The following is a 20,090-nucleotide window of genomic DNA, read 5'->3' on the forward strand; positions in this document are numbered from 1 at the left end:
GCCGGCATGCGCAGAAAAATTTACATTGACAGTGTTGTCAGTTCTTGCAAATTATACGTATATTTGAAGAATGTATATAGAATATATTATCCCGAATTCACAAATTAACATAAAATTTCCCTTGAAATCCAATTTAAAAGTTTACTAAGTTCTAAGTCAATAAGTTAATAAATTCATTGGTAGTGCATTATATCACCTTCTATAATGGAATAAAAGTATCAACTTTTATAAAAATATTTAATTTTGAAATTCATACAATATACATATAATAACAACATAATATATTGGCCTTTTAATTGCCGCTTTGGTTTACGCAGTGGTAAAAATAACAAGACGGTTCTCCTGCTGTTGCAACAGTCGCGGGTTCGAATCCTGCTGCGATATGGCCGTAAATGTATGTCTGTGATTATCTAATATTTATAATTGTCCTTGAACAAGAGTGGAAAATTCGACAAGGAAAATGATTCTAGTCGCGACAGTAACCAGGCTGGGTAAGACCGGATGTCTTCTGGGATGATCTCCAAGTTGTTCACTCGCCATTCGGTAGGTTTAATATCGAGGACCGTGGTTCGGAGTCCACGTTAAACAGTAGGTCCAGTCCAGAAAATCCCTAGTTGGTAAAAAGAGACGAAAATATATTTTTAAAAAATTTATAGGAAATATAAAATAAAATATTTAAGAAAACAAATATAATGTATTTATTATTATGTATGCAATTACTATTTTTACTAATTTTAATAGGAAAAAAGAGAAAATGAAGCAATATGTAAAATAATAAATATGATGTATTTATCAATATATAAACATATATATGCGATATACTCTTTCCACACCACCCATTTCCTTTTCAGTTACTATTTTTTTGTCAGTTTCAAACTACCCATTTTGATCAATTACAATCAAATTTAGATGTGCTAACATTTTTACGAACATAGGGAACTGTAGCCTTGAAAAAGAAGGATTGTTCTTTAAATATTATCTTTCGTTACAAAATACAGCGAGTGACGTTTCTCTGAACTTATACTTTCACAGCTTCAATTAACAGGTCAATTGAAAAGTCCCCGGCCTGACACATAGATGGCGCTACTAGATTTAAATCAATATGTTTTTAATTAGTCCTAACCCCCAAAAGATGCGTGTATAAATTTGACAATTGTCGGATCATTAGTTTGTAAGTTATGGCATTTTGAGTGAAGCAATTTTTATGATGGTGAAAAAAAATGGATGAAAAGGAATTTCGCGTGTTGATAAAATATAGATTTTTAAAGGAAAAAAATACAGTTGAAGCAAAAACTTGTCTTGATGCCAAGTTGATGATTCGGAGCAGTGTTTGAAGACGATGAAGCATAACAATCTCGAGTTTTTGCGTCGATATGTGAAGAGGTGATCGCCGAAGCTGAAGCAAACCATTTAGGTGCAAATATTATTTTGAAGCAAACCACAATTCGTACTACAAAAATGGCATCGAAAAGTTGAAGGGTCGCTATAGTCAGTATGAAGAATCAGTATCACCCTTGAAGGGAATTATGTTGAATAAAAAAAACTTATTTTGGCCAAAAATGTGTTTTACTATGGTATGGGACTTTTCAATTGACCTGTTATGCCTAATATTTAATGAACTTTATATAGAATTCAATCCAGTTTGCAAAATTAAAATAAAAATTGAATAAGAACATACTTAGGTGATATTTCCTTATATGTTTATTCAGTTTTTTACTATTGATTCATGTGGAATCGAAATATCGAGTTTCTTATGCTATTTAGTCCTATTTAAATGGCCAGTATGCAACTTTAAAACCATCAATAGGGAAAAAACCCATTTTATTTTGCCAATATAATATATTTTGTTAATTTTTTCTATCAGACTTTAGGCGGTTGAACGATAATTAGAATTTGTAAACCAACATATAACCTCAGACTCGTAAAAACGATGTGATTATTGATGAACAAAAATACTAAATTTTATTATATCGTCAATCTCTCCATTCTCTTTTCCTCCAATTACCACACAACAATCAAGCATCAAACGATTCCCCGACCCCATTAATATCCCCCCCGTCCCACAAAAATTTGATCGTATACACGACCCCAAAACAAAACAAGACCGAAAATATTTCTTCGGCGCGCCGAGTTCGCGGAAGGGCGGTGAGTCCGGGTGGGGACGGGGGTTATGCCGGACCGAAAAAATCGTAATCAGAACGGGAGAACCACGAAAAATTATCCAATTATCTCTGAATTATCTCCGTTTACAACTTTTAATCTTTTTTTCGGTCCTTTATTCCCGACTTAAATCTTCTTTATCTTTTGTGCCGTTGTACGTTTCGATTCTTTTCTTCGGTTCTCCTTTTCTTGTTCGCCGGCCGGCCGTGATGGTTAATTATTGCGGAGGGCCGACAGGTTTTCGTACGGCGACGGGGAATTAAATGGACGCGATTTTCTCTATTGTTGCTCCTGTTGATTGGTTGGTGATTTGGTGGAGGTCTGTCGTATGTCAGTCGTTTGGAACTTTGATGTTTTGATAGAATTAGTACTGTTTTGGCGTGGCGATTTATGGATATGTTGAATTACACTGCCCAAGAATGTTTCTCCTGTATTCTACGTCACGCACATCTCTCTCGCAACTTCGGTCAGTGACAGCATTCATTTAAAGGTTTTCCAATTTTTTTTAGTGGAGTATCTCAATCATCTTCCAATATGTCTCTCATATGCCATGAGTTATCTTTTTTGAGTTTCTACCACGTGTGCCGGAAAGCCATAATTAAATAAATGCGATTTTCTCTATTGTTGCTCCTGTTTATTGATGGTGATTTGGTGGAGGTCTGTCGTATTTCGGTCGTTTGGAACTTTGATGTTTTGATAGAATTAGTACTGTTTTGGCGTGGCGATTTATGGATATGTTGTATTACACTACCCAAGAAGGTTGATCCTGTGTTCAACATCATGCACATGTCAACGAAAACCAAAAACTATCTCTCCCGCAAATTTGGTCAGTGACAGCATTCATTTAAAGGTTTTCCAATTTTTTTTCAGTGGAGTATCTCAATCATCTTCCAATATAGCCCTCATGTATGCCATGAGTTATCTTTTTGGGGTTTCCGGATTTCTGTTTTATGGAGTGCCTGAAAGTAATTTCCGGTTTTTCTAACAAATGTGGCTATACTTAAATACACAATGTTATGATTTGATACATATGTAATTTTATTATAATGACATCAAGCTTCGAAGCTATACATGTTATACTTACGAATCGAACACCATCATAGATGTATACTAAAGAATATAGAAATAAGAAGAATATAGAATGTAACATGTACAGAAAATGTCAAGCTTCCTTTGTCAAACGTACATTTGCGGCACGCATTGCTTTTTTTATTTATCGAAAAGAAACAAGCCGCTGAAAGTTGTCGTTTCCTAGTAGAAACTTATGAGACTTTTTAAAAACATATGAGACGTGGTCTGGAAAATTCAGAATTTGTGATTTCGATGTGGAAGACAAAGTACGTTCTGGTAGGCTGACAAAGTTTGGATGAAGAGTTATTGGATGAAGATCCAAACCAAAATCAAAAACAATTGGCAGAAGCATTAAATGTGTCCGAAGAAATGATTAACGCTGAACTAGATGCAATGGAGAACATCCAAAAGATGGGAAGATGGTGCCATATCATTTGAATGACAGGCAAATGAAAAATCAAAAAATCGTCTGTGAAATGATCTATCTCAAAGGTTTGATCAGAAGTCATTTCTAAAAATCGTGGGACACGTGCTTGTAGAGCAGTACTTCGCCAATTTCGAAGAAGTTAGAAAATGAGTCATTGCTCTAAATTTTCATATGAATACAAACATTTCTTCTAGTCAGTAGAATGCAATGATGCTTAATCGGCCTCATATAACGAGATCATTAGTTAAAAATTACAATATTTAATGTTAAATTTAGAGAATTTCGTAGTCACACTCCAAACTGAATTTTGCCAGTATATAACATGCTTTTACTTTACCACCAAGTCTTGAAACCAGTGTGGACTTATGGTGCTCAACACTGAGGTTGTACCAGCCAAAAGAATAAAAATATCATACAAAAATTCCAAAACAAGGTACTGCGGAATATTGTTGATTCTCCATGTTACATTCGTAACGACAGCCTACATAAGGACCTGAAGGTAGAATTTGTCTATAACGTTACCAACGATTATGCCCAAAAAGCTGAACAAAACTCCATTACCACATTAATGTTGTGCTTCTCCAGCTTCAAAAAAATTATAGCTTAGCCTATTCATTCAGTTAATTGAATTATAACCCTACGCTTTTATATTAAATGTTGTTAAACTGAGGAGAAACTATTGAAAATGAATAAAAATGTTTTTTGCTAAATATTTTGGCTAGCAGCAGAAGACCTTAAAAACCAAATAATCAATTTTTATTTTAACTTTTGCAGAATTCTTAGGCACCCTCCAACTTGAATATATGGTGAGCTATGTATTGGATTTTCTAGTAATGTTTTTGAAATTATGCTTATTTGTTGAGACATATATTCATTGTTTTTAAAAGAACACGTTATTAACATCGCCATTTCATCAGTTACGTAGTATCACAATAAATCAGTTCATAATTAATAGGAGACTGTTTAGGAATGAAAAATAGTAACGCCGGGTTTTCGGTGTTTATTTCCATACATATAGAAAGCCATAATCTGTTTCTGTGGCCACCTAAAGAGCCTTTGCGTGTTAAGTAAAATAACTATTAACGTTTTTCTTTGCTCCGTAAATAAAAATGTCCTATCATAACAAACAACCTCCAGTAATTTACAGGCCGCAACGTGGCTCATATATTAACACCCTCTAAGAATGTCTTACGCACAGCCGGCCTGAATAAAATGATTAAAAAAACTCTCGGTGTTAATGGATCACGTCAAATATTGTATATATAGCTTCTGATGGCTTTCTTTCTCCGTAAGAAACATGTTAAATTTTTAATAACGAATATATATATATATATATATATATATATATATATATATATATATATATATATATATATATATATATATATAGATATATATATATATATAGTTAGAAATGTAAATGAAAATATATTTACTAGAGGAGAAATGTAAAAGAGAAAGAAAAGTGCAGAGAGAAGTTAAAATATTTGAAAAGGTTTTAATAATAAAGGTAAAAAACTATTAACTTTCTTTAAAGAATTATTATTCAATGAAATGAGAATCGACTAGATCAGCGATGATACAAAGCCATACTGAGGGTTCCTATCTATCAGAACTACCATTGGACGCAATTTCCGCTGAGTAGCAATAATTTTTTTTATTAATTTCCTAGAACGTCAACAATCTGCCCCTGGGCAATAAATATTATTATATGATTTCACTTGAATAATATAACCATCCTAACATGGGGAAGTTCACTTCAGTAAGTGATCTGCTGTACAATTTATAATCTAAATCTTATTCTAGATACTATTCTAACTTATTTTAAAGTATCTCCTAACTTATTCTAAAAACTATTCTAGCTTATTCTAGAGATTGTTAAATCTCACTTTACGTGTCTATTAAGTAATTCGTATGGTAGTTTGCGTTTGAGCCTACGCACTTCACTGTCATCGCGCACATTTAACTCTTTGGCGCGTGCATTGGGATGTACTAATAGCCTTTCAGAGTACTTCGCACAAACATTCCGAATCATACTCGTTATGCATTCTATGGATATCGCGCTGAATCAGTTTGTTTTACACGTAATAGTGGCATCGACGATGACTCGCAACACTTTATTCTGGAACCTCTGGAGAATGGCAATAATGGAAAGATTAATTTTAATAAATATTGTCAGTAGTTCTGCTCGGTCTTCTGGCGCATATTTATCTGTAATAAAATTTAGACGTCTACACAACAGAATGGTTAAAGCGAAACTGAGCTGAACGTCACACAACTAAGATGGCACGCAATCAAAATAGGAGTGGGACTTTTGCCCCACCTTATGTAAAGGCTGAAAAAGAATTGTTTTGAAATACAGTTTTTATTATATTGGAGAGTTATTGAAGAAATATTATTGATACAGTTTATTTTAAATACTTTCTTCTAGCATTTTTATTACCATTCTATATTGTTTCGTGTTAATTAACAAAAGAAGCAACGAATATGTACTCCGTTTCAGTTATGAACATCTGTTATAAAATGAAATAAAAATGAACCACGTAAAACTATTGTAGCAACCTATCCAACTGTAAAACCCGAAACTATACCACCATTACCTCGATCCATCCTTCTAAGTAGAAAATTTCATCTTTTGTCCCAACGACATCTCGGAAGCGATTATCGTTCCACCAAAATAAATCGGAACCGGCGTTAGTACGCCGCTTCACACGTAGGTGTATTTATCAATTAAAAGCTTCGTAGTTTTTTTACTCGATTGGCAAAAATAGAAGCCGATAAAACACCGAATGTTGGACCGTTTCTCGAGCGATTTCTCGTGCTTACTGTTGCGATTTTCAATTATCTCTCAAAGAGATTGGAACATTAATTAAAAGCGAAATACCGAAATCGGAGTTCAGAGCATCGAAATGTGTACATAGGGTGGGTCATGTCGATTTATTTTTGAAGAGCTTGTGCAGACTTGATGTTACATTTGTGGACAGGTTGACGATAGCGCTCCTTCTGGTACTTCTTCTAAGATGAAAATGCTAAAAAGGGGAACAAAATCAGCTTTGTTCTTAATTCCAAAAAGTGTACTGCTGCATTCGATTATCTAAATCTTGAAATTTAATAGAAATCCCTTAACATTACTTGACAATCTTTGTAGCCTAAGATTATTGTTAAAGTTGTTGCTTAATATGAACGTGTAAATAATTCGACAGTTTATGATTCACATTTCTTTTATTGTAACTTTTTTATTAAAGAATTTACTGTTATTGAAAGCAAACATATATATCAAGTATTTACAGTTATTCAAAGTAAATATATATTCAATTACTTTTACCCTAAGTTTTGTTTTAATGTCGCCTTCACATAATTTAACATTTTATGATTCGCTTTTCTTTTATTGTAACTTTTTATTTATTTAATTATATTTTGTTATTAAGTATTTACAGTTATCCATACTATATATTCATTCATTTATTTTTATAATAATATACATAATATACTTTAATTCATTCTTGTCATTTGAATTCGATGCTATAAAACATGATGGTTTATTTTAATTGCTGTGGAACCCTCTGGAACTAAGTTTGAACTGCTATAGGCTTTACATATTATATACAGGCTTTCATATTACATCAGATTGTGATCAATTTTTGGTGATAATGGGGATATTGAGCTTTCCAGAAAAGGAGGACGTTATCTGATTTATAAGAGTAATTGGTCCCGTCTAAGATATAGATAAACTAATGATAGTAGTTGCAATGATAGAGGATAGAGGACTATAAGAAATAATATCAGTCGTTATTACAAATCCATCAATGTCCATATATCGCGTAATTATAATAAACCAATGTTGGATAGATATTATATACCGATATTAGATAGAGATATTAGTTGTGACCACTCATCTCCATGTTCGATTTTATGAATTAAATTGAGAGGCGACACCTAATCTCGTTTGAAATCAATCTCATTTCTGCTATTTTTGACTACTCGGTGAACTTCGTATCACCTATCTTGTAAATTTCACCGACAATAACAATGGCCACTTTGTCAATTGTCAGTGAAGTAAACCTCTTCGAGTGTTCACTGGCGAACTGGTGTATTGTATAGTTCCAGATGAGATATTTAATCTAAAATATTTCACTCTACCGATTTTCTTTTCTTTGATAAAGCAGTTTAAATATTTTATGACTTTAGAGATAATTTTTATCATAATACGTTTCAATATTATTATGAAAATCAAAAATATATATCAATCGAAACTGTTAATAGGCGACGAACCAAAATCCAGCCGAAGTTATTTTCAATCCTATAGATGTAAATTCCTAACGACATTTAATTGACATTTCGAAAACAAAAACGCCTCGTGCGTTATTAGGCTGCGTGCAGTTCCTCTTCGTCGGTTTTTTCTACATAACATTTCCCCCGCCAAACAAAAGCCGGGCTTTGAATTGCGGTGGCCTAACGCGAATAGGTCAAAATTAATGTCATCTAAGACATTAATCACCGCCGAGGTAACCTAAATGACTTGACACGGCGATCGAACAAATGCCCTTTTTTAAACAGGCTTCTTTTTAAAATATCCGCCAGATTCGCTGTTAATAATACCCTCGATATCGATTCTGCTTCGTGAATGCCACCTTTACCTTCCAAAGGGCGAGGTGTATATCAATTATTTGTTGTTAGTCGGATTAAAATGCTTTTGTTCAGTTTGGTATAAGTTAAAAAAATATATATTATTTTCCTCGCGGGAATGTTCCCTTCAGTTTCGGTCTTTCCCCTTTCATTTAATATTTTATTCGCCGTTTTGTTCCATACTTATTCGAACTTCCTACTATATTTATTTATTTATCAGTACAACTTTACTTCCGCATTTTTTTTTTCGAAGTTCGAAGGTTTTTTTTATAAAAATATGTTTATTTATTTATGATTCGGGGTAAAGTTCATCATTAGCTATTACAGTGTACAAAACTTGCATTAAAAAGTATTGATATTTTGAAGCAATCCACCAATAAATCTAACTTTTACTTATTTATGGCGCAGATTAGCAAAATTTTTCGCTATTACTCGAAACCAGTCATAATCCTATTATAATCAACACTTGTGGAATATGGCCAGTGGAGTAAAGCTTTCATTTCAAACAATTCCGTGTATGTTTTAATAGATTTTGCAACATGTAAGCGAACAGATTCTTTCACAGATGAAAATTACACTTCAGATTCAAATCTCCTTATATTAAAGCACAGAAATTTCTATCTAATTACGAAGATTTGGATCATGAACTGATATTATCAACTTTAAATGTTTAATGGTATATAAAAATTTAAATAAAAAAATAAAAATTCACAAGTTATAAAATTTGTCACCATTCGTGTATTCTCAACAATTAACAATGTTTTTATTGCAATAAAATAATTATTCTGAAAAAAAAATAGGTGCTATATTTAAGAAGAAATACTTCAAACTCAAATTTTACTACTATTATTTTATTCTTTTAACATTTTATTATTTTATAACATTATAAGAGAAAAGGGGAATCGTATACCATAACATTATGAGTATAATAAAATAAATTAATTTTTAAAACAATCAATTTGCTAAGGTATGAAACGATAATATAAGAATATTTGGCTTGCCAACTGATATTTAATTACAAGAAGATTACAATAAGATTTCCTACAGTTATCGTTTATTAATTACATACTCATCTTTAGTTATTTCCGCTCGCATCACCCTATCTTGGAAATTGTTAACATTAAATCATAATCCCATATTCAGAAAGTTTAATCCCATCATCTGTCTATTTCTTCTTCAATGGTTCTGATCGAATATATAAATAAATGACTTCATAAAATTATGACATATGTATTTAGAAATTCCACTTTATTCATTTAAGAGTGAAACTTTTATTTTGAGGAAGAACCTCCAACTTTGTAAATATTATTTCAGTAACGATTTTTTTACTCAGGTTTGTGGTAGTGGATCAACTTTGAACGACCAAAGCGTGCAGCTTCACCATGACTATTTCTATGATTCTATTTAATCAATCTACCGTTTAACTTCAATAATATTTACGACCAAAAAATCGAACACAGAAATCCACTGCTTTGAAAATAATTATTTTACCTCAAACTCAAATTTTACTACTATTATTTTATTCCTTTAACATTTTATTATTTTATAATATTATAAGAGAAAAGGTGAATCGTATACCATAACATTATGAGTATAATAAAATAAATTAATTTTTAAAACAATCAATTTTCTAAGGTAGGAAACTATAATATAAGAATATTTGGCTGGCAAACTGATATTTAATTACAAAAAGATTACAATAAGATTTCCTACAGTTATCGTTTATTAATTACATACTCATCTTTAGTTATTTCCACTCTCATCACCCTATCTTGGAAATTGTTAACATTAAATCATAATCCCATATTCAGAAAGTTTAATCCCATCATCTGTCTATTTCTTCTTCAATGTGTCTGATCGAATATATAAATAAATGAGTTCATAAAATTATGACATATGTATTTAGAAATTCCACTTTATTCATTTAAGAGTGAAACATTTATTTTGAGACAGAACCTCCAACTTTGTAAAGATTATTCCAGTAACGATTTTTTACTCAGGTTTGTGGTAGTGGATCAACTTTGAACGACCAAAGCGTGCAGCTTCACCATGACTATTTCTATGATTCTATTTAATCAATCTACCGTTTAACTTCAATAATATTTACGACCAAAAAATCGAACATGCAAATTCACTGCTTTAAAAATAATTATTTTACGATATTATCGTAACTTTTCCCCAGAATTTGATGCAGAATGCTTCCATTATGTTGGTGAGAGTTCATATCTGAGTAGTTATGCACGAATTCAGTTTCGCTAACGAAAAAACTACATCAAGCACAGCAAGTAATCGTATTTCTTTGGGTTGTTATTGCGATTATGAATAAATTTTCGCGCTGATTAGCATGGAAAAGTTAGCCGAGCTCACAGCACAGTCGGCTTAATTAAAACAATCCGAGAGAACGAGGTAGGCGCGACGCAAAATACTTTTCGATCGATAAGCAAGACGTTTTCTCATTTGTGTTATATTACCGGCGATGAATATGCATACGGAAGCCGAGAAATTTATTTTACGGTTAATTACAGTTTTGCAATTCAAATTTATAACACTATATATTTAGGTTAAGATAGACGGTTTTATTATATGTGGTGGCAATTCCATATTTTGATAACGCGACGGAACAAAGGCCCTGGTGCCTGTAATGGTACATGTTTCCGGGCCATAACTGTATACGTTTCGCCTTCCATTTTTATTTATATATTTTTCTAACCGGGCGCTTATAATTGGATCGTAAAAAACGTTGAACTTGGACAGCGGATAATGTTTCGCCACATGACTGGCTGAAGGAAAAACGACCACCGCCTTTGGCCGAAAATAACAGCGACTAAATTTTATGTAGATGGTGCCAGCAGGTCACCCAGACGTCTATAGGACCTTTGGAGCCGTCTATGTTTATAAATAAACACTCTTCTTAATAAGGTACTTGCCGTTGTCGCTAATCTGGCCAAGTACTGTCCAGAACCAAACAACTTAAAACGTCCAATGCATGTCATCAAAATTTATAACAGCGCGTCGCAATGTTGCCGCATAAATTTAGAATTTTGGTTTATGTTTGCCGGTTTGTAACTTTTAATTGAAGAATTTTGTTGATATTTGACAACAGTACCAACATAAATCGAATTTTATAGATTTATTGGGTTACATTTTCTAATATATCACGTAGCACTCTATCTCTTTTTAACTAAGGTAAATCGATAACAAAAAATCCGCTCCGAGTTTTACGAATTTTACATTTTTACAAATAACATTTGACAATATATTCGCCCGCATCTATAACATCCATTGGATGTGCTATATAAATATAATTAAAAATCAGCTTGTCGAAAATGCCCCACACTTTACATATGACGTAGACCACGACCATATAACGTACTTTACCACCGATAAATTGTTATTAGTTGTTTTCCATTGAACCAAACATTTTTATTTAATGTAATAAGATCAGTTCCAGTCCATTTAAGGAAAGCGTTACATTTGTGCTTTAACTAAATTTAAGAAAACAATCGCAGCTTTCTTAAACATATAATTGTTATAATTGTAACCCAACGGTAGAATCATTGTATTTTTTCCAAATCATGTATTTCAAGCAATCCACAGCACTTTTACTGGGGGAAAATAATTTTCTATTTAGAAATAGATGGTATTTCTAACAAGAAATCCTTTAAAATTAAATATAACATATCATTATAACTAAGAAAGGGAAATCTTATACTAAAAAATTACGTATATAACAAAATAAATTAATTTTCTTAAGGTATGTTTCAAATTTGCACAATAAAGAGAATCCCAAGCTATAATATAATAAGTATAATAAAATGTATCAAAGAACAAAGTTGTCTAAAGCTCAATCTTTTATTTTTCTTTCACATGCCAGACATCTTTGTCTAGTGTTAATGTATGAACTTATCTACGAAAGTAAATTACTTAAGGTTATTACGTAGTGATACAAATGTTTCGTCTTTATCGTGTTTCGTTTAGCATTTACAACATTTCATTATACCTAAGAAAAAAAGCGTATAGTAGACTACAAAATTATGTGTAAGCAAAATCAAATATTTTTAAAAAATGTTTAAAGTTTGCACAATAAAAGGAACCTCAAGCAATAATAATATATATAAATGAATATAGTTATGGTCGATGTGCCAGATAGTGTTAACGTATATACTTATCTATGAAGATAAATTGCTTAAAACTTAAAACTATTTTTAACAAAAATGTTGAACTTGGAGAGCGGATAATTTTGACTGCTCTTACTGTACTTGCTCTTTCTATTCCGGTCAAGTAGCATTCGAACTCAAAGAACGTATGAATATAATACTCGCAAATGTGCCACACTATAAATATAACATATCTTGTAACCGATCACTCGATATTAGTTATGTTGAATTTAATCACTGAACAAATTTTTTTGATTTGAAAGAATTGCATTTATACTTTAAATGAAATGTAAGGAATTATATATAGAAATAACAAATGTAGATTGATTTTCAGAATAACACCTTCAGTCTTATTAAAGAATTGATAAATAACCCAACAACAGAATAGTGAAATTGGATTTTTCTCAATTCATGGATTTAAAGAAATCGACCATAATTTTATTGGAAAATTAATTTTATGATTAAAAATAGAGGTATTTCTAATCAGAAATCATTTAAAATTAAATATCAATATTAATATTTTACCCTTTATAACATTTCATTATAACTAAGAAGAAAAGTGCATCGTTGGCTATAAGATTATGTGCACAACGGAATAATATAAATGTCTAATATAATATATAAATGTAATAAAGATATGTTTAGAGTTTGCGCAATAAAGGGAATCCCAAGCAATAATATTCTAAGTATAATAAATGTTGTCATACAGCAAAAGTATCTAGGTGTCGATCGATGACTCTTGTTACCATGTGCCAGACACTGAGCTTCTGTAGAGAAACTTGTTGTTGGTGTTGAAAACAAAGTTGTACGATTTTATGCTATTATCATACGCCTTAAAGTTGTATGCATACATATTAAATATATTACGGTACCGTCGTGATCAGAAAATTGTGAAATTGTTTTGGTCCCACTAAGTATGTTGCAGATAATATAATTGAAATAACTTATCACACGAATTTGGATAGTAGATTGCCATTTAAATCGATATTTCGTTAAATATCGCCCAAAAAAACAAGACACGATGCCAATAAAACCGCCTTCTTCCGAAAAACAAACAATGAAAAATGGAGGAGTCGTCTCCGACAAATTGGACAAAGATGTCCGGCAGAAATGTAGCATTCTGACTTAAAGAACGTATCAATATAATACTCGCAAATGTGCCACACTATAAATATAACATATTTTATAACCGATCACTCGATATTAGTTATGTTGAATTTAATCACTCAACAAATTTTTTTGATTTGAAAGAATTGCAATTATACTTTAAATGAAATGTAAGGAATAATATATAGAAATAACAAATGTAGATTGATTTTCAGAATAGCACCTTCAGTCTTATTAAAGAATTGATAAATAACCCAACAACAGAATAGTGAAATTGGATTTTTCTCAATTCATGGATTTAAAGAAATCGACCATAATTGTATTGGAAAATTAATTTTATGATTAAAAATAGAGGTATTTCTAATCAGAAATCATTTAAAATTAAATATCAATATTAATATTTTACCCTTTATAACATTTCATTATAACTAAGAAGAAAAGTGCATCGTTGGCTATAAGATTATGTGCACAACAGAATAATATAAATGTCTTAAGATATGTTTAGAGTTTGCGCAATAAAGGGAATCCCAAGCAATAATATTCTATGTATAATAAATGTTGTCATACAGCAAAAGTATCTAGGTGTCGATCGATGACTCTTGTTACCATGTGCCAGACACTCAGCTTGTGTAGAGAAACTTGTTGTTGTTGGTGTTGAAAACGAAGTTGTACGATTTTATGCTATTATCATACGCCTTAAAGTTGTATGCATACATATTAAATATATTACGGTACCATCGTGATCAGAAAATTGTGAAATTGTTTTAGTCCCACTAAGTATGTTGCAGATAATATAATTGAAATAACTTATCACACGAATTTGGATAGTAGATTGCCATTTAAATCGATATTTCGTTAAATATCGCCCAAAAAAACAAGACACGATGCCAATAAAACCGTCTTCTTCCGAAAAACAAACAATGAAAAATGGAGGAGTCGTCTCCGACAAATTGGACAAACATGTCCGGCAGAAATGTTCCGTTTCTCCATCGAAAGTGACAAATGGTCAATACGTCCGGCTGTTGCGGGGTGCGCCCATTTTGCATTTAAAATGGAACGGGACTACGGACACAAACCCGACCTGTTCCGAGCTTTCGCGCGGAGTTTGCGAACATTTCTACGTAGATGGCGCCGCGGTCGAACTTAATTAAAAAATCTACTAGGATGTGTGTTTTTTTCTTCAATGTTTTTGTTAAAACTTTGATTTTTCTGATCAAGTATGCTATGAAACGTGATTTTTTGATATTGTTATTGTCAAGTCAGAATAGGGTCGTAAAGTCTATAACTAGAAGTGCGGTCTGACATCCTATCAGATCTAGTAGGTCATGTGTTTTTTGCAGTGATTTTGTTTTTAACACAGAAAGTTTGACACTAAAAGTTCTTCATTTAAATTAAGTTATATGCCTTAAAAGTTTATAATATCTATAGTACCTTTTGGGACTTAATATAATAATTTTAATTAATAATTTTTCTACGTTATTTCTAGCATCTTAGACAATCAGAAAATATGTCGTTTTTACGACTGTTGTTAAACAAAATTAGTTTGTCGGAAGTTTAAATGAACAGAGAACTTTTCGTTTCTTTAAGTTATTATATATTTTTTATATAATTTTTGATTCACGTTTCATTCTTTTTTTGATTTTGGTTCATTCTCGTTCACACATCAACCTCTTAGGGTTTTTATAGCCTGTTATAATAACTGATAACACTATTAGTAGTCTATATCTACAGGATTAACATCACGCTTTAAACAATAATATGTATGTTAGGTTGTAAGTTGAATATTGGAATACTATATTGTAAGATATATTACCAGGTTGTTTATATTGCACGTTTTTTTATTATTTATTTGTAACATTGTCACTAGTCTATATCGACTAACAATTTGTATATATATATATATATATATATATATATATATATATATATATATATATATATATATATATATATATATATATAAATATATATATATATATATATATATATATAAATATATATATATATATATATATATATATATATATATATATATATATATAAATATATATATATATATATATATATAAATATATATATATATATATATATATATATATATATAAATATATATATATATATATATAAATATATATATATATATATATATATATATATATATATATATATATAAATATATATATATATATATATATAAATATATATATATATATATATATATATATATATATATATAAATATATATTGCTTATTTGTTTTCATCGAGCAGGTCCCAGCTAAGTTGGTTCCGAAATACTGTACGAAGATAGATATCTGTCTTACAGGCATATCATTCATGTACTTTGCTCCTCCATGTATATTATTTTCGTAATCCACTGTAATCTGTGTATTAGTCTTAGTGATTCAAGAGACTACAAATTCTTCCTTGCGTTTTGGTTTTCTACTCTACTATTTGACGTTTTAGTCTACCTGCTTTACTGCTATCACCTGATTTAGCTGATTTGCAAGTCCATTACGATGCACCGAGATTATTTTGAAGCTCCTATGGGTTATGAGTTGAATGTTGAAAAATATATTAATGAGTAATTTAAGAATTACATAAATAATATTGATTGTAATGTGACGAACGAAAAAATCACCGGAAATGAGATTAAGAAATGCTAAAAAATCAATTTTTATCACGCCAAATAGCCATTTTTTTATCTCCTAACTATTTACGACCTTCCATAGCGTCGAAATATTCTATTAAGGAACTTTTTAATAAATATTAAAAAGCTGAAAGCCCGGCCGTCGACTGATATCTATTAAATTACCTTTTTTCGTTCGGCTGTAGGGGGAGCCTCCTAATGCCGGAGCTTATTTCGGCAATTTAGGACGTTCGTGGCAACTTGATATAAATTAAATTTACGACGTCCCATATTAAATTATAAAACTATCCTCGTGGACTGTGGTAAAAATTGCGAAAAGCTTTTGTGGCGATCAATTCCGTGGGCCGCCGATGCCGTTTCCTACACGGAACATCGTCAGGCAATTTATGTGACGAAAATTGGTAAACACGGACGTTAAAGATGTTATACCGGCCGGCGATTTTCGAGTTTCGAGAAGATGTAATTTTCGAAAGCTCCGCGTGGTGATTTGTGTGATCTTGTTGGAACCATATATCATTCACTTCACTCAGACTAGGAACAAAGACAGGCCCAAACTGTGGTTTCATTATATTGCAGTGAAATAGTTTGGGTATTTATATATACTATGTATATATATGGCGCTAGTTTTATTGACTTCGCCACTTTTTCAGATATAGTTACCTTCAAAAGAGAGCCATTAATGTTTCATGATATTTTACTCATAAGTTTGTGAGTTATTGTACTAAGAGTGTCACTACTTTTGTTATTTTCAAAAAAATGGATCAAAAACAATTTCATGTTTTAATTTTACAGTGCTTCTTGATGGGATAATATATATAAGGACTCCGCGCCATCAGAAACAATAATAAAACGTTGGTTTGCTAACTTCAAGCGTGGTCGTAGAGACACCGATGATCCAGAACGCAGTGGACGTTCAAATGTGGTGGTGTCACCAGAAAAGAGATAAAATCCACAAAATCGTTTTGAGTGATCGAAAGGTGAAGTTGCATGAATTAGCTAACATCACAATGATATCTAAATAACGTGTTATTTTTATATTGCATAAACATTTGACTATGAAACATCTCTATTCAAAGTGGGTGCCTTGTTTGTTCACTGTTGATCAAAAACAAGAACATGTTGATGATTCTGATCATTGTTTGGCCATTTTAAACGTAACATATCGGAATTTTTGCGTCGGTATGTGACAATGGATCCATCACTTCACTCCGGAATCAAAACGATCGTCATCTAAGTGGACAGCAACTGGTGACAGACCTATTTTATGGCAAAAGATAAATCATTCTATAAAAGTCGTGAAAAACCTGCAGAACAAGTCGAATCTTACAGGCCTATTTCGCTACTACCTGCAAGATCAAAGCTATTTGAAAAATTGTTATTTAAACGTGTTAAACATTTGGTAACAATACCAGATTTCCAGTTTGGTTTTCGAAATCACCATTCAACAATCGATCACTTGCACACTGTAACTGCGGCTATTGAAAGAGCGTTCCTGGATGTCTCATAAGCTTTTGATCGGGTTTGGCATCTGGGATTAATCTGTAAGATGAGCAGATTGTTACCGCGTAACTATTGTCAATTGCTGGAGTTATATTTATTCGGAAGAAAATTTAAAGTATCTCGCACGAAATGGCGTTCTCGACATTTAAAAAATCTCGGCTGGAGTTCCACAAGGTAGCCTCTTAGGCCCTCTCCTGTATCTTCTCTACACTGCTGACATTCCAACAACAAAAGAAACACTTCTTGGAAACTTTGCCGACTACACAATTATTATGGCAAAAGATATATCTCTGCCTAGGCCAATAGAAAAAGTGCAAGTGGCAGTCAACAAAATCTACAAATGGACGAAAGATTGGAAAATTCAACTTAATAGCTCCAAATCTGTCCACCTTAATTTTGCATTGAGGCGAAATAATAAAAACTTAATTATATCACTCAATGTATGTCCGATTCCTCAAGCAGAATCAGCTAAATACCTTGGAATTCATCTTGACGGTAGATTAAATTGGAAGCATCATGTTAGACAAAAAGCAAAACACATTAGAACCAAAATAAAACAACTATACCGGTTAGTCGGAAGATACTCTCAACTTGATCTAAAATCAAAGAGGTTGATCTATAATACAATTATAAAGCCAATTTGGACCTATGGGGTTGCACTAAAAATTCAAATCAACTAGTCATACAACGCTGTCAGAACAAGGTTCGATTGATTACCAATGCCTATAGCTATGTAACCAACGAAGAACTGCACGATGACCTGGAAATCAAATGGATTTGCGAAGTTATCCAAGATTTCGCCTTGAAACACGAAAGAAGATTACTAAATCATACTAACGTGGAAGCAATACAACTGCTGGACGGCGATCAGGATGTCAGGAGATTGAAGCGAACTAAACCATACGAACTTATATAAAGTGTATACATTTAGTATAAACTATAGCTATAAGTTAATAATTAATAAATAATTACAATTTTATAATTGAGGAATACATACTGATTTATTTTCTCGCAATTGGCTTGCATGTTAATTAATCCACGTACATAAGAAAAGTAGTAATAAATTAATTGTAAATTAAGATTATACTAAGCGTATCTAGTAAAGATGTTATAAAAAAAAATTCTACAAAAGTGGTATTGAAATGTTAGAGCGGCACCAGAATGATTGTGTGACTCTTAAAGGGGATTACGTTGATGAATAAAGCCAATTTTGAACAAAAAACGCGTTTTCTTTTTTATGTCCGAGACTTTTAAGCCCATATATATATATATATATATATATATATATATATATATATATATATGATATATATATATATGATATATATATATATATATATATATATATATATATACATATATATATATATATATATATATATATATATATATATACATATCATCATATTTATTTTTAAATTAAGTGTGAATATGAGGCTGTCACCAGTCCGGACAATGATTCTTATATCAAAATAAAAAGCAATGGAATTTGATAAACCCAGCTTGTCGTCCAAGCAATATGCATAAAAATGTTTAATTTGCGAAGAACCAATTCGAATTTCTGTAGCTTTCTTGGGAATATACGGAATGACCTACAAGAACCGTCGTTGTGAAGCAGAACTGATTTCTTCTGGTTCAGAAAGGCTACTTTTTGATCAACTTATGAAGAAAGGCCATTGTGCTGCATCACATTGGATCTTAACAAGAAATCCTGACGCCCTGCAATTTTTTCCATGTTATTTGCGTTTTCAGCCTATTCGTATCATTATACCTCTCTTTTCCTGCTCCGTGCGTCCTCAACATATTCATTCTGTTTCAAATGTTCTCCATCCGTCTCTCCTGTCGACCATTTTAATGAAAGGGATGTCGTTTAGGCCAGTAATCTATTAAGTTTTGATTAATCGTAGATCATTCTAACAAGAGCAACGAGAGAATTAATTTATCAGGTAAAAGTTTCGACCTTTACGCACGTGTCTCGCGGGTTGGATTTGCCTACGGTTTTCCTGCCGCGCTCCCCGCTGCGCGAATGTTTTTTCAGGATCGTTTTTAATTAATGCGGCCGTTGTTACGTCCGTTTACGACGACCGTGATTTATCACCATGGTGACACACGCAGTTTTTTTTCCGCTGCCGATCGTAAATACGATTCCGTTTCAGTTATTATTGCCCCTCGGTCGGTAAATTAGGGAACGCGTCGCCGATTCCCGATCAAATCGTGAGCTTTTCGACCGGTGAGCGGCTGTGTTTTATTGTTTTTCCATATATATTAGGTGTACAATAGTTATTAGATGTGTAGGGCCCAAAATACCTACCCCCTAAGTACCCTAGGGTTGCAAATATCGTACAATGTAAAATAGAAGCATCTGTCCTAATTCTAGTAGACTATTTTAGTTCA

General features: G+C 31.9%; 1 protein-coding gene across 9 annotated transcripts in view; it reads left to right on the top strand.

The window, feature by feature from the left end:
- The window catches only part of Camta (Calmodulin-binding transcription activator), a 463,871-nt gene that overhangs the window by 402,878 nt on the left and 40,903 nt on the right, over positions 1 to 20,090 (top strand). The gene's annotated exons all lie outside the window — the stretch shown is intronic.

Source organism: Rhynchophorus ferrugineus, unplaced genomic scaffold, assembly GCF_030347505.1.
Source record: "Rhynchophorus ferrugineus isolate W39M unplaced genomic scaffold, kcgeb_rfMv2 rfM7, whole genome shotgun sequence".
Lineage (NCBI taxonomy): Eukaryota > Metazoa > Arthropoda > Insecta > Coleoptera > Curculionidae > Rhynchophorus > Rhynchophorus ferrugineus.